The following is a 19,016-nucleotide window of genomic DNA, read 5'->3' as shown; positions in this document are numbered from 1 at the left end:
CCTAAAACCTTAGGGTTTTGGTGAATCACAGCAAGCAATGCATCACCTATAGGTAGGTGACGCGTCGCCTGACGTGTTCGTACCCACATGTGTTTTAAGCTCGAATGATGTGTTCAAAAGCTCCAATTTTATTAGTTGAACTTAAAGACGGTGCGTACCCTAAAAATGGTTCTCTTAGAGTTTTGAGAGAATTTATCACTCTTTCAAATCTCTCTCTAACCTATCGCTATCTCTAGCTCTCAAGATCATAAGTTTTCTCCAAGAAATTCATAAAGAAAGTACTTGTCTTTGTGAATTTCAAGGCTTGTTCAATCTCAATCCCTTTCCTACTAGAGAAAAACTCAAGCATCCTTCAAAGGCAAGGAAATAGAAAATTTGCAAATTGATACGCCTCATGTATAAGCCTTGTGTTTGATTCTCTCCATCAAAGGTTTCAAGTGGTGTTCTAATTAGGGTTTGAAGCTTGCAAGAAGAACAAAGAGTTTCATTCTACAACTAGGATCACTATAAAATTCGGGTGTTCTTATTTATTTCAGTTCAGTTTCTCAATTTTTACATCGTTTATTTGACTTAGTGTCGTGGACCAAATCACACCAAATTTTTTTATGCTTATCACCTTAGAGACAAAAGAAAAAGTGCTCACTTTACCACTTGTCTTCTAAACTATGTCTTGTACAAAACAAAGAGGATGCATGGTCTCCTTTTTCAATGACGAATTTATATACACACTTTTGTGTCTCAATTCATGAGAGTGTGTATGCTTATGTGTGTCATACAAAATCAAGCACACAAAGCTCATAAACTCTTGCATGGGGAGTGAGCTATAGGGAGAAAAGAAGTGAGAGTGTTTTGATTCAAACGGCAATGAACCATTAGCCCTAGCTTTATTTTATGATATTCTATTACAGAACTCATTGACACAAGAGAGAGCTAACTTTGGCCCTCTCCTTGCTTGGGCTTGGCCGTCCATTACAATCCTTTTGGAGTGTGTTGAGTACCAAAATGTGGTTCAAAATCACATGGAGTTTTGTCAATTTTTGTTTTCCCTTTTAATTATACTATTTTATTTATTCACTATAGATAATTGTATAATTAACTAATTTTTTCTAAAGTTAATTTTGATAAAATAATGAAATCTAACATCATTATTTCTCAAATAATATATTTTTTTAAATAATACTTTATGATTTCTTTTATTCACCAAATCTTTTGTTTGTGTTATCGAGCTAGTTCAAGGACAAATAGACTCGTAGATCTAAGCTCCAATAAATTAAATATCATGGTAACTTTTGGCTTAATAAATTAAATTATTAACTATGAGTTTGTCCACTAAAAATTCATAGCTATACTCTTAGAACTATAGTCTTATATTATTGGAAGTTGTGACTCATAGAGTTGTCCATTGATATTGTCATTACATGAATTATAACCTTCTACAAGTTATTCATAATTAGAACTTAATATATTTATATATATATATATATATATAAACATTTGTTATATTCTCCAATTATAATTTTATCACTCAGTGTCCTTGATACTCTAATGAACATTTATGTAACTTGTTTACAAATAAGGTTTTGAACATTTCTGTAAATTGATTACAAATAAGATTTATGTTCTCCATAGAAATTGAGCACTCTTTGTTCTAGTACCATTTTTAATAGCGAAACTAATAACTAATCTACTTCCATTCAAGGACGGACCTACGTTCGCATGAGCGTAGGCAATTTCCCACCCTGACTGTTTTTTTTAACATGTATACTTATATAGATACATAGATATATATGCACTTCGGTGCAACCAAAAAATTAGCTGTACCGTAGTCCTACTTTAACTGTTTGAACCTTGATTTCGGCACTGTAAATTATTCGAAATTTTTGGAAACTTTGTGGGATGTTCTAAATGAGTACAATATACACTATTATAATAAAAAATTATAATTTATAACTATCTACATGCCAAAACTGACTTTTTTCAACACTTTATTCGCTCCTTATAAATTCATATAAAAGTAATGAGTTGTCAACATTATATATATTTAATATGTAAATAAACTTAAAGTTGAGAGAAATCAGGGATCCAAGCAATTGATATTTGGAAATAGTAAAGGGCTCAGACCCAATAATTTTTTAAAAAAATATTATAATTAAAATTCAATTATGATATATAGAATTAGAACTTGTAAATATAGTAGACAACAATCCATTTTAACGGTGACTTTACGTTTACTAATTGGTATTTTGAGTTTTTCTACTCCAATTTGAATTTTATAGTGAAAAAGTAACTCTTAACTAAGAGAATCATCACCACTTTTCTCAAAATTTGAATATATAAATATAAATTATGAATAAATTATCCAACTTTTATTTTTATTTTCAATTTAACTTTTCGCCATTATTTTTTTCTTCTCGTGTATAAAAGCATATAATACAATTAATTGATTATTTATTCTCCTAATTAGTCTTCCAAGTTAGAATTTTTAAAGTTTTCAACTAAATCAAGAAAAAAAATTCACCCAAATAAAAAAAATCTATGTTTCTCATTTTTATTTAATTGTATCTTATAGGTTTTTAATTTCTCATCATCTCACCCTTGTATGTATAGCAAACAATTATGCCTCTTTATTTATTTAAACATTTCTTAATTATTTTTTCAATTATATGTGTATGAGTATGAGTATATTGCATTATCAGATAGCTAGGAATATATTTTAAATAATAAATCAACTATTTTTAATATTGTTATGAAATTATTTAGAAATATTGTATATTTTATGCTTTTAAGTTTGTATAATTTTTTTAAAAGATAAAATTTTAGTGTTTGCTTTATCTTCTGCATTTTCGTGCGCCAATATCCTTTTTGACCTGACCTTTCTACCTCTAGCTTCGTGCGTGGAGCAAGCCGAGTTTTGTGCATGGAACCAACTCTAATTTATGTGTGGAGCTAGCTCACATGAAGTGAAAAATGTATGCATCAACTTAAGAAACACAATAAGTGCACGAGAACAAATATATGGGTATACAGGAATAAGTTACTAACAAAATATGACACAATATTTTTAGTCTAAAAGTTGCACATAACTAAGTACTTTTTTTTTTTTGGCAAAAATGAGGAAGTAGTCTAATAGGGTACACTTAACTTACTAGTTTTTTTGCGGCAAAATTCAGTAAGTTGTCTGAAATGTTGCACTTAAGTCAGTAAGTAATTTATTTTGTTACAAAGTCATATTTAAACTAATTTTGTCTTAATTTTAATTAATTAATAAAAATCTCAAAACAAAAATACATTTCTAACTTTGAAAAATGATTTGAAATCTATTTTAACTAAATTTAAATTTAAACTTAGTTTAATCAAAAATAAATAATTTTTTCATGTTAAAATTTCTAAATAATTTTTTATTTTTAAAACAAAATTTAAATAATTTTTCAATATTAGAATTATGTCATTTTTTATTAATTAATTAAAATAAAGACAAAATTAGCGTAAAATATGACTTTTGTAACCAAAATACTATTTAATGACTTACGCATAATCTTTTAGACTACATACTGATTTTTGCCACAAAAAGCTACTTAAAGACTTAAGTGCAACATTTTAAACTAATAGATTTTCGTCGCAAATTTCGCTAAATTATAATAGATGAACCTCTTTCTTTTTTACAAGTTAACAAATGTTCACATTTTTAAATTAGCAATTGTTGATACTGAGAAACAACAAAGATTTTGTAAATAGATATACCAAATTAATAAAATGATAAACCATCAAAACTAAAAATAAATAAGAATAAGTTACATTTATTTTATTAAATGTCTGTGTGCTGAAATAGTGTGTGTGGATGTTTGTTTTATTTTTATTTTAATTCATTTAAGAAAATAAAAAGGGGAGGAAAATGGGTTGTCATCTTTTGGGATAAGATGACAAGACTTATCTTTTAGATTGCGTTTACATTGTGATAGGGTTAAGGTGAGATGTAATGAGAGGAAATGATAGGATTTAGGCTTATTTGGTGGGAGAGGATTTTAGTTTTCACACTAGAGTTTATCCTTATGGTTAGGTCACTAAAATTTTATGAAAAGAAGAAAATGTGAGCCTTGGAGAATCATTTTGGTGGGTATAAAAATATTGAAAGAAAGAGGCGGAGGAGAGCACGAAAAAGAGAAATAAAAATAGAGAAAGAAGGAGAAGAGGAAGGGGTTTCAAGAATCTCTAGGTATGTGTTCTTATCTTGATTTTGGTTTTGGATTTGATCATCTAAGATTATGTTTATTCTTCTCAATTCTAAGAAGTATGTTCCTCTTTTCTTTTGGTGGTGTATTTCGAAATCCCTAGGTGCCTAAGGATTGATTTGCTTTGTGTTCTTGAACACTACAAAGAAGGTAATAGGATTTCCTACCTTTTTTGTTGATTTGATATTGACTTAATTCTTGTTTATGCCCATGGATTATTATTTGATGTTTTAAGAAAATATGTCAATGTTTTATTATATGGTTTTGATGAGTATGTGTATGGTGATGATCTCTTGATTAGAAGGATGATTGTGTTTAATTAATTTTTTTTAGAAACAAGAGTATATTTTGTGTATGTTTCGGCCTAACATTGTGGTATGATTTTTTTTTTTTTTTTTTGAGTCTTGATCTCATGTTTCTTGAATAAGGGATATGGTGCAAGGTTTGAGCATATGAACATGAGAAATATGATGTATAATTATTGTTTATCTACTATAGAGAAGTATGCTAGTATGAAGTTGATTATATGATAATGTTGTGCATCTCAATAATATATGAGGAATGTATATTTAAATTAGGAAACATGAATTTGTTGTATTTCTTTATGATTAATAGTATATTTGAATAATTTTTTTTTTGTTGTTTTGTAGAAATGATCTGTCTTTGATCATGATAATTGTATTTTTTTTGGAATGCATGAAAATATAGAAATATGTTAGGTTTAATGATTTAACATGAATATGAGCTTGTTTAAATAAAATATTACTTGCTGATTTTGGTTTTATGTTTTATAGTAAATTATCAATAGTTTTAAAAAGAGCACATTTTATGTCTTAAAAATTGACATTTTAGAATTTATATAAGTGAAATGCGATTTTAATACTTTAATAATGAATTTTCTTTAATAAAAACACATGCAGATTTTTATGGTTTAAAAATTGAGAAAACTATTTTTAAAAAATGATGTTAGAAATGGGTTTACTAAAAATGTGAGAATTATTAGTCTTTTTAAAAAATTTTAGGTCCTTAGAGATTTAAAAAAAAAAAAATTCTTTCAAACATGCTATGAGCTTTGGGTAAGGTGAGACATGAGTTTGATTAAAATTTGGTAAAATAAAGTGTCACATTTTTGTACATTCAAGGGAAGTCTTGAATTTCAAAGTATGGATTTGTTAAAATTCTAATGTGATTTAGTCGATGATTTATGTATAAGTGGTAGCATGATAAGTTGTATTTCTTGTATTATGAGTTTTGTGAAATTCTTTGTGACCTATAGGTTTCGACATAGGCACTTAGAAAGTATACAAGTTCATGAAAACTTTTGTGATATGCTTGTGTAAGTATGGATTGTGATTGAGACCAAATTGTATTTGTTAAGTTTAGGATTTCAAGGAAGTGGTCTTGTGCTATTTGGATTTTGTGCTTGGACTTGAGGGAAGAAAGTTAGCTAGATTTTCAGTTTTGTTTCTGAAGGAGCACTAGCTATGAGATATGTACAGTATTGTTTGTGTTTGCTTGTCCTAGTGCTGAAACATTATTAAAGGAAAACGTGCCTAAGATTCTGGCCAAAAAGGTGTCAGAGAAATTCATAAACAAAAGCGTGTCAGTTGAATTATGGCCAAAAGGGTGCTAGGTAAATCATAGCCAAAAGGGTGCTAGGTGAATTATGGCCGAAAGGGTGCCATGGAAGTGACCAAAAGGGAGTCACATGTGATCATTGGACAATAGGGGAGCCATGATCTTATGTTGTATGCTTATGTGCAAATCATTGGACAGTAGGGGAGCTGTGATCTTGTGTTGAATGCTTATGCTTATGTTGCAAATGAATCTTGTACGATTATGCTTATGTTTCAAAATAATCTCATGTTTAGGACTATGACTTATGTTGATAATGATTTTTATAAGAAAGGTATGTTAAGAATTTATGAGATATGTCACTTATGCATGTATGTTGTGTTTGTATTTCCTTACTAGGCTTTTACCTCACCCTCTTACTTTCCCCCTTGCAGGTAGACACTAGGTAGACTTTTTTGGCACGCATGGTGAACTGAGTCAGTTTTTCATAAGTATGTATGTATGCTGTGGGGAGCCATTGAACGAGAAAATGATCTGGAACGCCATAGTGCCTAAGAGTCTTTCATTATGTTAATTTATCAGTGGGGTGTACTTATTTATTTTTAAGACTGCATCAAATTCTCTTTTGTTTTGAACATTGGATCCAATCTCTGCATCTATTTTAGATAAAGACCCACTGTATTTTCAGTTAGATTATGTAATCTATGAAGTTATTATGAAAATTATAATTTTAATAGAGATAGGAAATTAGGGGCGTTATAAAATGTTATCAGAGTTAGTCGTTCAACTCTTGGCTTCAAGGAATCCCTCAACATACATATTGAAGACTGGGCAACAAACATGACTCACAGTGTCGTAAGTTATTTTGAATTCTGTTTGTTTTGTTAGCATTAAAATAGTAGTTTTCTTTCATTATTCCTTCTAGTAGTAGAGCCTCTAAGAATTAGATTCAATCTTTTCTCATGATCAAATCCATTTGGACTTCATAATTCCATCATGTCATCTAAAGGAGTAGTAAGGGGCAAAGGGAGAAGAGTTGGTCGAGGAAGAGGAAGGGGCAGGGGTCGTGGTGCGACCGCTAACCTGAACATGGCTGGCATCCCTGAGGATCCATTACCTCACATGGATAACATTCTCGAGGTTCCTTGAAATGCCCTGGGTAACTAGGATCGTTACACTATGTGTTTAAAAAAATAGTGCTTAACCTACTAAGTAAGTGGTTTGAACTTAAGTGTGTAATTAAAGACTAAGTCAATGTTGAATAATAAATGATTTGGTCAATAAAATGGTTATTTTTCATTAAAATGTTAAGTTCACAAACGGGATCCCAAAAATCAATTTACAGATTAATAAAAGATAAACGAATACAATTTAGTCATCATAAGCAGCAAAACAGGGTTTAACCCTAGTTCCTCTCAAGTTATCCTGATTGTGCCTATCGAGTAGGCCGCATCTGTACACACCGCCCCTGAAGCTCTCTAACTCATGGTTGGTCCAGCAATCAACTCCCTTACCTGCACCACGTAGCACTCGTGAGCCAAAGCCTAGCAAGAAAACTTAAAACAACATGCACAGCTAAGCAACAGTATAAAGACAACTGATATAATTTACCAGACTCAACTAACAATAGACTATAGGTAACAATTCAAATAAAAGAGCAACAGTAGCATCCAGTCAATCATAGGACAGTCATTAAGATATTCAACAAGTCATAGACATCAAACTAATATTAGTAAACATATACGTTCAGCAATTTATCTCAATCAATATGCAATATTCAGGGTCAGCGCCCTTAGGTCGCGCCCTCTGTTTACTCCACTGACTCCGGCTCGCTTAGGCCGAGTCTAGTGTTTATCTAGCTGACCCCAGCTCATAGTGGCCAGCCCTGTCTCTCTTAGGTCGTTCATTCTCATATGCTAAATCAATCATTCAGCCATACAGTACACATGTTCAAGTATTGGGAATCTCAGTTTGCTTACAACCACTCAAGGGTGTAGTTTTCTTACCATGTATTCCGAGCGAAGGATACAGAATGGTCCCGAGCACGATCCTCAGTCCTGGGCCTTGGTGGTAAACCTAGTCACAATGGCAAAAGGGTAATCGTTAACTTCTAATCCAAATAAATACCTAGGAGACAAAAACTAGCCTCAAGGACCTCGATTTCTACTAAACCGGGCAGTAGAAATTTTCCTGAGCGTCTAGGTTCGAACCCCCCCGAGCCTCACTACCCTTAAGAACCAATCTAAGGAAAAAATCCCTAAGCGGGCCGCGACCTAGCTCCAAGGGTTGCGATTTGCCCCCAAGCTAGAGGCTCCATCTTCAAGCATCAGGGGGGAGTCAGGCCGTGACTTGCCCCTTAGGGTTGAGGCGCGCCCCCAAATCAGAGAGTCACTCAGGGCCATCTCGGCACACAGGAGGCGACGCTCCTGAGCTGGGTCACAGCGCGCCCCCTTGTGCCTAGAATTCCCAGGTTTTCTCACACTTTTCCCAACCATTATTCCCAAAATTCAAACCTCACAACCACTGCCAAACTTAGCTACGAATTTAGGACCTTTACTCACTCAATTTAAACACAAAACCTCAACTCCAAATTAGTAGCAATTCACACTCTCACTAACACCAACTTTAGAACTAACCAATCACTTATAATACTATCTAAACTCGAACCAGAAACTCAAAGATGAAGAAATAGAATTTTTACCTTAATTACAGTTTGAGTTCTCCAGCAATCTTCTGCCCTTCTTCAACTTAATTCCTCAGTTTAACCCAGCCATGATCAGCTTCAACTCCCAACTTTCTCCCTTAGCTTTTCCCTTCAGCCTATCCTAAGTCCTTCTCCTTTATTTCCTTCAGCTCCCAAGCTCAAGTTCCTCTATGCTTTCTTCCTTAGTTCAAGGTTCAAAGAGAGGGAGAGAGACACGTGAGTGAGAGGGAGAAAGAGTGAGATGCTTCCTAGAATTTCTGCCTACTTCCCCTAGGTATATCTTTTAATTCTAAGCAAGAAGACCTTTTTGCCTTTCTAATTTTGTTAGCCCTCAAGTTGTCTCTAAGGGTAAAATAGTCATTTTCTCCAGTTCCTGATAATTCCTCAAATATTCATACCATCTACAAATTAACCCTGTCATGTCTTACTAATTACCAATTACTTATTCAATATTTAATATATCCCAAAATATTCTCTAAATTCCCAAAAATATCCCTAGGCTCCCACCGAGCCGGGTATTAAACCCCGTTGTGATTATTTCGCTAATCCACTCACTAGGACCATCTCGAGCCATATGTTGCAAATATATCCACATAATAATGTGGTCTCAACAATTTATCACATATATTCACATTTATGCCCTTAACGGGCCAAAATTACAAATATGCCCTTATAAGCTATAAAGAGCCCACATGCATATCTAATACTCATAAACCTGCATATAATATATCCTTATAATCATATTAATCATGTATGCCACATAATCATGCATTTAACCATTTAAACATTCATATACCAATTATGCTCTCCAGGCACGCTAATCAAGGCCCTAAGCCCTATTAGCAATTTTGGTTCGTTACAATTATCTCCTCCTACTGAGAATTTTGTCCTCGAAATTTACTCAAACATCTCGGGGTATAAATCCTGTAAATATGACTATAATCTCAGAGTCCAGTCCTTTACCTTTTTATCCCTCAACAATATTCTTACTAGAATGGTTATCTTGTTCCATAAGACTTTACTTCCTTATCATAATTCCATTAGCTTTTCCCTTACGCAATAACTCTGTTGAAATCCCAAGGTCTCCTTACCTCATTAGCAGTAATTATTGTACATTTCCTGTCTTGTCATTGGCACCAACATTACTCATAAGCTACCACCCATACTAGGGTAAGGCTAACTTGTAGGCCCCCGGCCTAACCCTTGGTACGATCTCAGAAACCTTATTAAATTGAGAGTCAAGAATCCTCTTTCTTTCCCAAAATATTATCTTCTTTCTTGTCTGCGATATTCGGAGAAATACAAGCCTCCCGTTCTAGAACTTCGTGTTCCCATACTTGAAACATGCAAACTCTTATGTCCTTTTAGATAGGCAAACACTTCTGCCTTAATAATCCCAATAACTTTATTGGTTTCCCCAAACCAGCACAGATTCACAAAATTCTTTGTCTATCATTTTACTACCTGGAACAAGTACCTCATTCTCCCTACGTTGAGTCACCCTAGTTGCTGACCGACATTCACCATTTTGACGATTCAATCAAGGGACTATACTTATCTCATAGCCCCAAACACTTGCACATTCGCAGTGTATTCCTTTAAAATCTGAATCACTTCTTCAGATTGCCAGTTTATCCAAAGATAACTAATAATTCTAGGTTCATTTTTATTCCCTTTGTTTCCTATCTTCTTTCCAGAAATTGGAAAATAAAGGGTCTCAACCCAATACTATCAGATACCATGTTATGTTACTTGTTCACACGAACCAAAGTGTGTTAACTCAATCAGCTGAGTTGCAACTTTTCATGTCCAACCTTCTTACTTGCCGTCTAATGTGGTCCACTCTTATCATCCACCACTATACCATTTTACCTTTCAATATACGGATTTTAGATTCCAACATCCATTTAAATTTCCTAGTTACAATATGCATCTAGAATTTCCACCTTAACACCAAGTTCCATCGAATCACTCATCTGTTCTACATATCTTAATTCATTGATGCTAAGATAGCTGGATTCTTAACGATTCCCACTAGACCCCCTCCCTGAACTTCGTCGTCCATAAAGTTACATCTGCCGACTATCAACTGCAAATACCATATTAGTCCTGATCGTTACCTCGTCTGATCTTACTGTAATTCGTGGCGTCCTATTCAACTTCCATATTAATTTTCCTTTATACAATAAAGGGTTTCTAATATGAATCACCCACTAATTTCTGCTGGGTTCTGGCCTCAAAGTTATTCCTCTACTGATGACCACATGCTTAAATCCTTTACACTACTGCATTCACTTCTATTTTGTAGGTGCCAGCACTATGTCTTAACTATGGTTATCTAGCATCACCGTCACTTTATATTCCATATATAACATTCGTGTTCTTATTCTTTCATCTATCGTGAGGCATGAATAACCGTCCTTTCAGTTTCATGTCTTAAACAAAGACAATATCCTTCATGTTGCCCTTCCATATCTATCCATTCCACACAAGCTCGAATACCATAGGGTGCTGCTAGTACTTATTATTCCTTCTGAAAATATGATACAAAACTATCCATTAGTCTAACTTTGGGTTCTTCTATCCTCCCAATTTCAGGTGTAGCTGTCTTCAAAGATACTTCAAGTAGTAGACGACCTGTCCATCAGTCTCACTATACTTCTCATACCTCTGGCGTTCTTCAATAATTTCTTTGTGACTTCTGATTGAATTACTTCATACATGGTTCAACCACTTCCTATAGCATGACCTTGAATGTTTTTGGAGAAATCGAAGCTTACATATTTTGAAGCCTTACCTGAAACCTGCCTCATCAATTTTAGTATTATCAATGCAGTAGTCATTCACATTTTGCTTCTAGTTGGGAGTAGACAAAAAAATTTCTAACCAATCTGGATGTGGGCCATCCATGTCATTCCTGTATTCTTTGCTTGTCAAACTTACGTGTGTTGTTGAAGCATTGGTCAGTTAAGAACCTTCACTAATAATTCATCACGTCCCACTTGGTACAAGTAATAATTTTTGAAATGTCTCTTTCCCTTATCCTCAGCTGGTAATAACTAGATCAATGATCAATTCGTAAGAACATTGTCCTGTCTTGCAACTGGGCAATCAAACTCTTCATCCATAACAGGCGATGTCCATGAGTCCCATGATATGATACTCCGTCTAATCCATCCTTAAGTAAAATATTTCTTCAACTGAATCATAAATTCTTTCTGCTAAGCTAATATCACTCTTCATGATGTCCTTGATATCAAGTCTATCCATACCCAAAGCCTGAAGCGTATCCAACAACTCCTTGCATGTCCATCTGAAACCCTACTGGCTAACCCAGTTTCCATTCAGTCCAACTAATATACTTCAAATGATATCTCCTGTAATCCATGGTTCTCCCTTGTCTAACAAATTAGCTCCCACTCAGGCTCATATCAAGGCTCTCATATGACAAGCTCAATCACTTTTACTATAAACCTTTTACAATTTCTGTTCCAATTCTTCTTTGAAAAGTTACTAACTTTCCCCCAACAGGCTCTAATATCTCAAGCCCCACCGTATAACAACCTTGAGGCATGTACTTCATATCTGAATCTTTTCTGGGAGATACGCAACACCGAATTCTTCCAACTCATTATATAATAAAGAACGAGGACTAACAAGTCAACCGGTCACCTCTAAGGGACTAGCCCCGGACTCTGACTGTAATAGGGCAGACCAATCCTCCGTGCTCCAATCTCGGGTAATCCACCCCAAAGTACTGAACTATTTCATGTAGAAAACATGCCTTCACTTGACATCCACCAAGACAACGTCTCTCGCATCTGGTGTATACTAAATAACTTTACCATCCCCATCACTGCCCTGGCGGTTAACTTTTAAACTATAACCCTTCCTATCAAAACCAGGAGTAGTAGAACTATCAAGGGTTCTTCTTTTCTGTTTACTAGGCATATGCCCTTACTTGATCCCGCAAATGGGAATACCATTACCTGTGTTTCTTGCCCTACGACATTCACACTCCATATCTGATCTCTTATGTCCTTAATAGCAAGGCCTTCCCTGCTGCCCAAATCTCATGCACTGGAGTGATCCTAATACTCTGGGCCATCCCAGAGTTTAATCCTTATATAAATCATTATTTCCGAGCTACATCTGCTTATATCAAATCCCAAGTGAATTGACCAACCCATCAAGTTTATTGACATACTCTATCGTTGTCTTGCCATTCTGATCCGAATTCACAAACTCATTAACCTTCCAGGTCAAACTGTGTCAAGCAGTTCTTTTATCAAATCACCATCTGAATTCCTCCCAACCCCTCATAACAATATTCTGGGTCTGGGGTACCATTTACCACCACATCCGGGCATCCTCCTGCTGCATATTCATGACACAACTACTTTGTCATGACCTACCATCTTCGTATCATCAAGAACAGAATTAATCATGCCCATCCACTAATTAGTTCTTGAGAAAACCCAAACCTTCTATGACCACTAAAGGATAATGCTTCTAAAGCCTTCCATATGGTAACTCTTATCCATTTTAATCCCCAGGTTAAACCAACACTGGTGCCCTCACTATCAAGATATACGAAGCAACTTTTCCTCAATGAAATCTGCTATCTCAACCATCTAGTCTCCGTAACCTGATTTGGCAACCTTACTCGCATACTAGCAGACATCTGCTGCAAATTCTAGCGACAGATGGAGGGTTCCAACCCTAGCTGTCATCTACAGCCCCCACCCTAACATTACCAGGTCCAATTAACCATCTTGAGTACATACATTTTGAATCAGTACGCAATCACTGACTAAACCCCTCAGCCCTAATGTTCATATCCAGAATCAGCCCACGGGCAAGTCCAACCAATCACAATAATAACCGCACCATAAACATATATGTTGACCCTTGATTTGGTCAACAACACGGAGTCAAGTAAAAAGACAAAAATGAGATGAATTCTAGACAAAAAGATAAATGACACAAAGATTTATAGTGGTCTGGCCCTAGGAGATGGTAATGACCTATGTCCACATAGTGTTCTTATTAATGTAATGAAAACCTGCGATCAACAAACTAGGGTTTACTGAGTTTCTCAAGCTCAACAAAAAGATACAAGGTATTGCGTAAAAATAATAATTCGCTCTCTCTAGATCCAAAGATCCTTCAAATGAATCCTTTCAGTCCTATTTATAGGCTCAATGATCTCCTTATGGGCCGGTGGGCCTTGATTATATTTAATACAAGTGTATCTCAAATAATAATGGAAATTACATTTATTACATAAATACGAGATCACATATCAATGGAAAGTATCTGATATACTACGACCAGCCTGGTCGCCCACGAAATAAACCTTCTACTGAGTGAATTCTCCTCTGGTCAATGGTCGACCAGAAACGTAACTGCTAAAATGGTCATGCGCATCCCACGTGCGTACTAGTCTTGCCATGTCATCAGATGAATCTTTTTTGGTAAACATTTGCCCCTCAAAGTTTATTTTAATGCGAGTAGCATTTAATAAACTTACTCGACTAGCGATTCGTCTAATCTGTCACATTTGTCAGCACCTTTTCGGAAAAGTAAGCCATCATGACCTTTACAGTTTCCCAAAAATATTTTGACGACTAATACGATTTCCAATGCATTGAAATCTTACCCCCATTATTACCTCTTTATCTGCACCACGATCTGTATAAATATATCTCATTTCTCACTTTTCACTTTTTATTGTATCCTTATCTTTCCTCAAGAACTCAGAAGAACTTCCCAAGAAAAACCCAGAAAGCTTTGGTGATCCGAGACGTGTTCGATTAGCTCCGAGCAAAAACCTTCGTGATTTCTATGAAAACCGCAATCCAAGTAAATTTTGAACTCATCTTCTCTGTTGTACAATTTAGAATAAATATCGTAAGTTTTCTAGTTTGGGTTTTTAATGTTCTTGAGAAAAAACTTTGGGTAATCGGGTTCGTATGCAGAAACATGATAGACTAGGAATTTTAGGTAGTAAAAAACATTAGGTGAGGCTTAGAAGTTAATGTGGAAAATGGGAATACTGTTTTAGGGCCCGAAATCGAAGTGAAAATTCAATTTTACTATTTTCGAAAAAACTGGGTTTTTCCTGCCTGTTTTTCGGAGTCGAAAAGTTTTCTTGAAAAAAAATTTCACTTCCATTTTTTTCTCCATTTTTCCAAACTGCTCGCATGTTTTTCGTGTCTATGTTAGAATGTTGCGGGTCGTATAAAAGCTTAACTTTTATACACGAGCAACATTATCCTTACATTTCTTCTTCTTCTATCTATTGGTCGTAGATTCTCATTTCCCCTTTACATTTCTTAGATATTCATGCACGATCCTTGGGGAGGTGAGAGGCCAATAGACCACGATTTTCTCGTGTTGCTGTTTGAAGATCAAGAGCAACCATCATTTCCTTTCTCTGGCTTTCCATCTTCAAAACAAAACCCCACGACCAATTCTCCAGACCGCCAGTCACACATGGGTCGTGTCAAAAAAATAGCTCGTAGGAAAAAGAAAACCACCCATTCTTCTTCTAACCAACCAGCAACCAACACTGAGGGTCCTTCAAATGATCCTCAACCTGTATATTTTGCACCACTAGAAATTCAACCCAAAGCCCGGCCTCGCGACGACCTTTGACTAGAAGTTCACTAGTACGTCGCGCCTCCTAGTGTCATATCGGCTAGGACGGTGACAATATACCTCAAGAAGTATAGTCTTCTTGGGGTTACTTTAGTCAAACCTACCTCTGACCAAAGGGCAAACATACCTGGAGGCGCCTTCAGCGCCTGGTCGACGTTTCACTTTGAGGCAGGTGAAATCTTGCCCCTGCAAGAATTTTTTCAAGGGGTGGCCAATTACTTCGAGGTCGCCCCCTTCCAAATTACACCCAATGGATATAGAGTGCTATCAGCACTCTATATCCTTTACAACCATAAAAAGTGGCATGTGCCTACACCACATGAGATCAATTATCTTTTCGATCTCAAATCCAACCTCAACCAAAACAAGACGGGGTTTTTCCACATTTGTCACCAGGAATTTTCTCGCATATTCTTGAGTGGCTTTACCTACAAAACCAACATAGGAAATTACTTCCAGGAGTACTTCCTTATGATAGACCTGGTCGCCGACAACCTGGCCTTCACATAAGGTGGTAAATTTCTCAATTGCTGGTCATTTAATTTATGTCAGTTTTTCCTTCACCGTCCTTAGAACCTTGATGTTGTGTCTAGGTCCATGGTACCGACCAGACCACAATCCAGAGATGGAGATGAGGGCCGCAACTCTGGCCAGCATGACGAATATTGAGAAGAGCATTAAGGAGCTGGTTAATGAGAGCAATATAAGGCTGGTCGGCCTTTTGGCACCTCACTAGGAAGTGAGGGAGTCCATCATGGGGAGTTTAATTGGAGAAGAAATCCCCGAGCAATAGCAAGATGTGTCACAACCCTCGAGACGGCGTGAGTGACCATCCAGGAACCATCCAGCTACCCTTGGGCTACTACTGCCCCTGCCCTACAAGGGAAGGGCAAGAAAAAACTTCTGGAGTACACCGGCCGTGTACTTGAGTCTTCTGATGAGAACGGTATAGACTTCTCACTCTTATATAGCTTTCCTATCCCCTGTCATTTATTTGACAGGGATGGCAACTTTAAATTTACGACCAGTAATTTTAATTCAGACTTCTTCGAGGCAGAGAGTGAGTGTAAATTAGTTCTATTAATAATATATCGACCAGTAATAATAGCTCGAGTATATTACTTACAATTTCTCCTTTCATTATTCCCTTACTCCTTTAAATTATATTGTCTGATCATTTATTTTTGTCTTGCAGTCATGCCTTCTGAGGAAGCCTTTGACATATACACAAACGGCAAAGCTCTAGCAAGCAAAAAGCGAGCAAGCAAGAGGCACCCTGTTGAGAGCAGCAGTGATCCCTCCAAGAAAAAAGCTCGAATAGAGGACCCTCCAGCGCCCACTCCTTCCAGGACCATGACACCTCCTCCTCTTCCTTGCAATATCCTTACCCCCGAGCAGGCGGGGAGACCTTCGGCCAACTACCTGCTGAGTGGCGCCTACCATGCTACCCACTAGTTGCAAAGGCTATCGAAGCAGCGCCGTAGCCAGGAAGATTTTTTGCATCTCCCTCCGCTACAGAACATCCAGATAATCAGTCGCAGACTGTTTGATGTTCTCAATGTAAGTGTATTTCTTCTTTTTTCTTTAATCAAACAACACTTTCTTTAATTGCCCCTGACTGGTTTACTTTTCTTTTTCTGTTCGCAGGGTATCCTGACCATAGGGCATAGCTAGCGTCGAGCTGAGGAGACTGAGGCCAGATTTGCCATGGAGATCAAGGCAGCTGAGGCTAGACATGCCAAGGAGATCAAGGCGGCCAAGGCCAGACATGTTGAGGAGAAAAAGGCTGCTGAGGCTAGAGTTGCCAGTCTTATCGAGGAGTTAAGGAAGTGCCAAGAGTCGGTGGCCAAAGTTATTGCCGTCAAGGAGAAGTTTATGGAGGCTTCAGAGATTAACTTTAAAGAAGTAGCCAAGCTTCAAGATGACTTGGTGATCAGCTGGAGGAGCGAGTTAAACTGCTCGAGGGAACCAACTCTTGCAATCTGGAGAAGTTCAAAGGAGCGACCTTTAAATGCTTCTGCTTGTTCCAGAAAAAAAATCCAGAGGTGAAATTCGACTATCTTCCCGAGCAGGTAAAGTAGGCTAAACTGGAATAGTGTGACGCTCGTCCGACGAAGGAACAGAAATCTCCGAAATCCCCTAAAATCTCCTTGGCGATTGGCACCGAAGCTGTTGAAGAGGATCCGGGGACCTCAATCCCAACCAGATCATTCTGCTGCTCAGTGATTTAAATAATCTATTTTTTTGTATATATTTGTATCTGGAACATGCGAACTACGGTTCGTAATGTTGAGACAATTTTGCTGCTCAAGGCAGCTTTCCTTTTAATTTATTAATTACATCCAAGCAGTAACTACTCGCAGTGTAAAAACATTTCAATTTGATATTATAATATTTGGTATTATTATAACATCTATTCGTATGACCGAACTTAGCATAGCACTTTGTTTTGATTTTACAAAACTTTAAACTATTTATTTTTAAAAATACCCTAAGTATCGTAGTATGCTTTCCCTTATTTTTCTCGTGTGTTTACATATGCCTGTTGATATGTTTTGCTTGCTTGGTATCTTATATGCCCCCCAAGTGATCGAGGAGCTTAGGGTTCTCGGTCACTTGCCATGACCAAGTCCTGTTCGAACATTAATGCTCGTGCACTCATAATCAATAATGACAATATAGCAAAACAACACACGTAATAAGCAAATACTTGTAATAAATACAATGATTGGTAAGAATAATTGGTTGCGCATAGTTCCTTTTATTTCTTGTAATAAATGGACAAAATCATGTCTGTACGAGTGATAAAAAATTGATCTTACACTTGTAAGCGACCAGTCATATAATTGATTAACCCTTATTCATAAACTTGTAAAAAGTGAAATTAATACAAGCCAATTCTTTAAAAAGAACTGTTTATTGATAATACTTGCGTAGGTGTTCTCCATTCCAATAGCAAGGAATGAGATCTCCATTTAAGTGAGCAGGTTTATATGTGCCTGGTTGAAGAAATTCTTCAATCTGATACGGACCTTCCCAGTTTGGTCTGAGCACTCTAGTAGCTTGGTCGCGAGTGTTGAGAAAAACTCTTCTAAGAACCAAATCTCCCACGTTAAACTTTCTTTCACGTACTTTAGAGTTAAAATATTGAGCGACCTTTTGCTGGTAAGCTTCTACTCGAAGTTGAGCTTGCTTGCGCCTTTCATCGACCAAGTCCAAGGAGTCCATCAATAATTGATCATTAGTGCTTTGATCGTATGTCAAACTTCTATGTGATGGTGGGTTGAGCTCAACAGGCAACATGGATTCATCCCATAAGCCAAGGAAAATAGAGTATGGCTTGTTGCTGTTCGATGGGATGTTCTATACGACCAAAGTACTTCGGGTAATTGCTCTGGCCATGCACCTTTTGCTTCTTTGAGCCTTTTCTTCAGTGTGTCCTTCAGAGTCTTATTGATAGCCTCAACTTGTCCATTTTCTTGCGGATGAGCTACTGATGAAAAACTTTTTATAATCCCATGCCTCTCGTAGAAATCAGTGAAAATATCACTATCAAATTGTGTGCCATTATCCGAGACAATTTTCCTTGGCAACCCATACCGACATACGATGTTTTTGATGAAAAAGTCCAATATTTTCTTGGTCGTTATAGTTGCTAATGGCTCAGCTTCGGCCCACTTTGTAAAGTTGTTAACAGCAACTACAACATATTTCACATTCCCTTTTCCTATGGGTAATAATTCGATCAAATCAATCCCCCAAACTACGAATGGCCATGGACTTTGCATCTGTTTGAGCACATTTGGGGCTGCTCGCAGTATCTTGGAGAATCTTTGACACTTGTC

At 36.3% G+C, this 19,016-nt stretch overlaps 1 long non-coding RNA gene across 2 annotated transcripts; it reads left to right on the top strand.

Annotated features, from left to right (window-relative positions):
* The first annotated feature begins 3,946 nt into the window (after nucleotides 1–3,946).
* On the top strand, nucleotides 3,947–17,513 carry LOC133831003 (uncharacterized). Of its 2 annotated transcripts, XR_009892343.1 has the most exons (5): nucleotides 3,947–4,213; nucleotides 4,333–4,379; nucleotides 6,239–6,659; nucleotides 16,367–16,731; nucleotides 16,819–17,513. It is a non-coding gene; the product is annotated as an uncharacterized LOC133831003 (long non-coding RNA). The 2 variants fall into 2 exon arrangements; XR_009892342.1 differs by lacking the exons at nucleotides 16,367–16,731; nucleotides 16,819–17,513 and adding an exon at nucleotides 6,814–7,103 and having other exon boundaries at nucleotides 3,964–4,213.
* The last annotated feature ends 1,503 nt before the right edge of the window (nucleotides 17,514–19,016 follow it).

Source organism: Humulus lupulus, chromosome 4, assembly GCF_963169125.1.
Source record: "Humulus lupulus chromosome 4, drHumLupu1.1, whole genome shotgun sequence".
Taxonomy (NCBI): Eukaryota; Viridiplantae; Streptophyta; class Magnoliopsida; order Rosales; family Cannabaceae; genus Humulus; species Humulus lupulus.
This window is presented reverse-complemented; position numbering and strand designations above follow the sequence as displayed.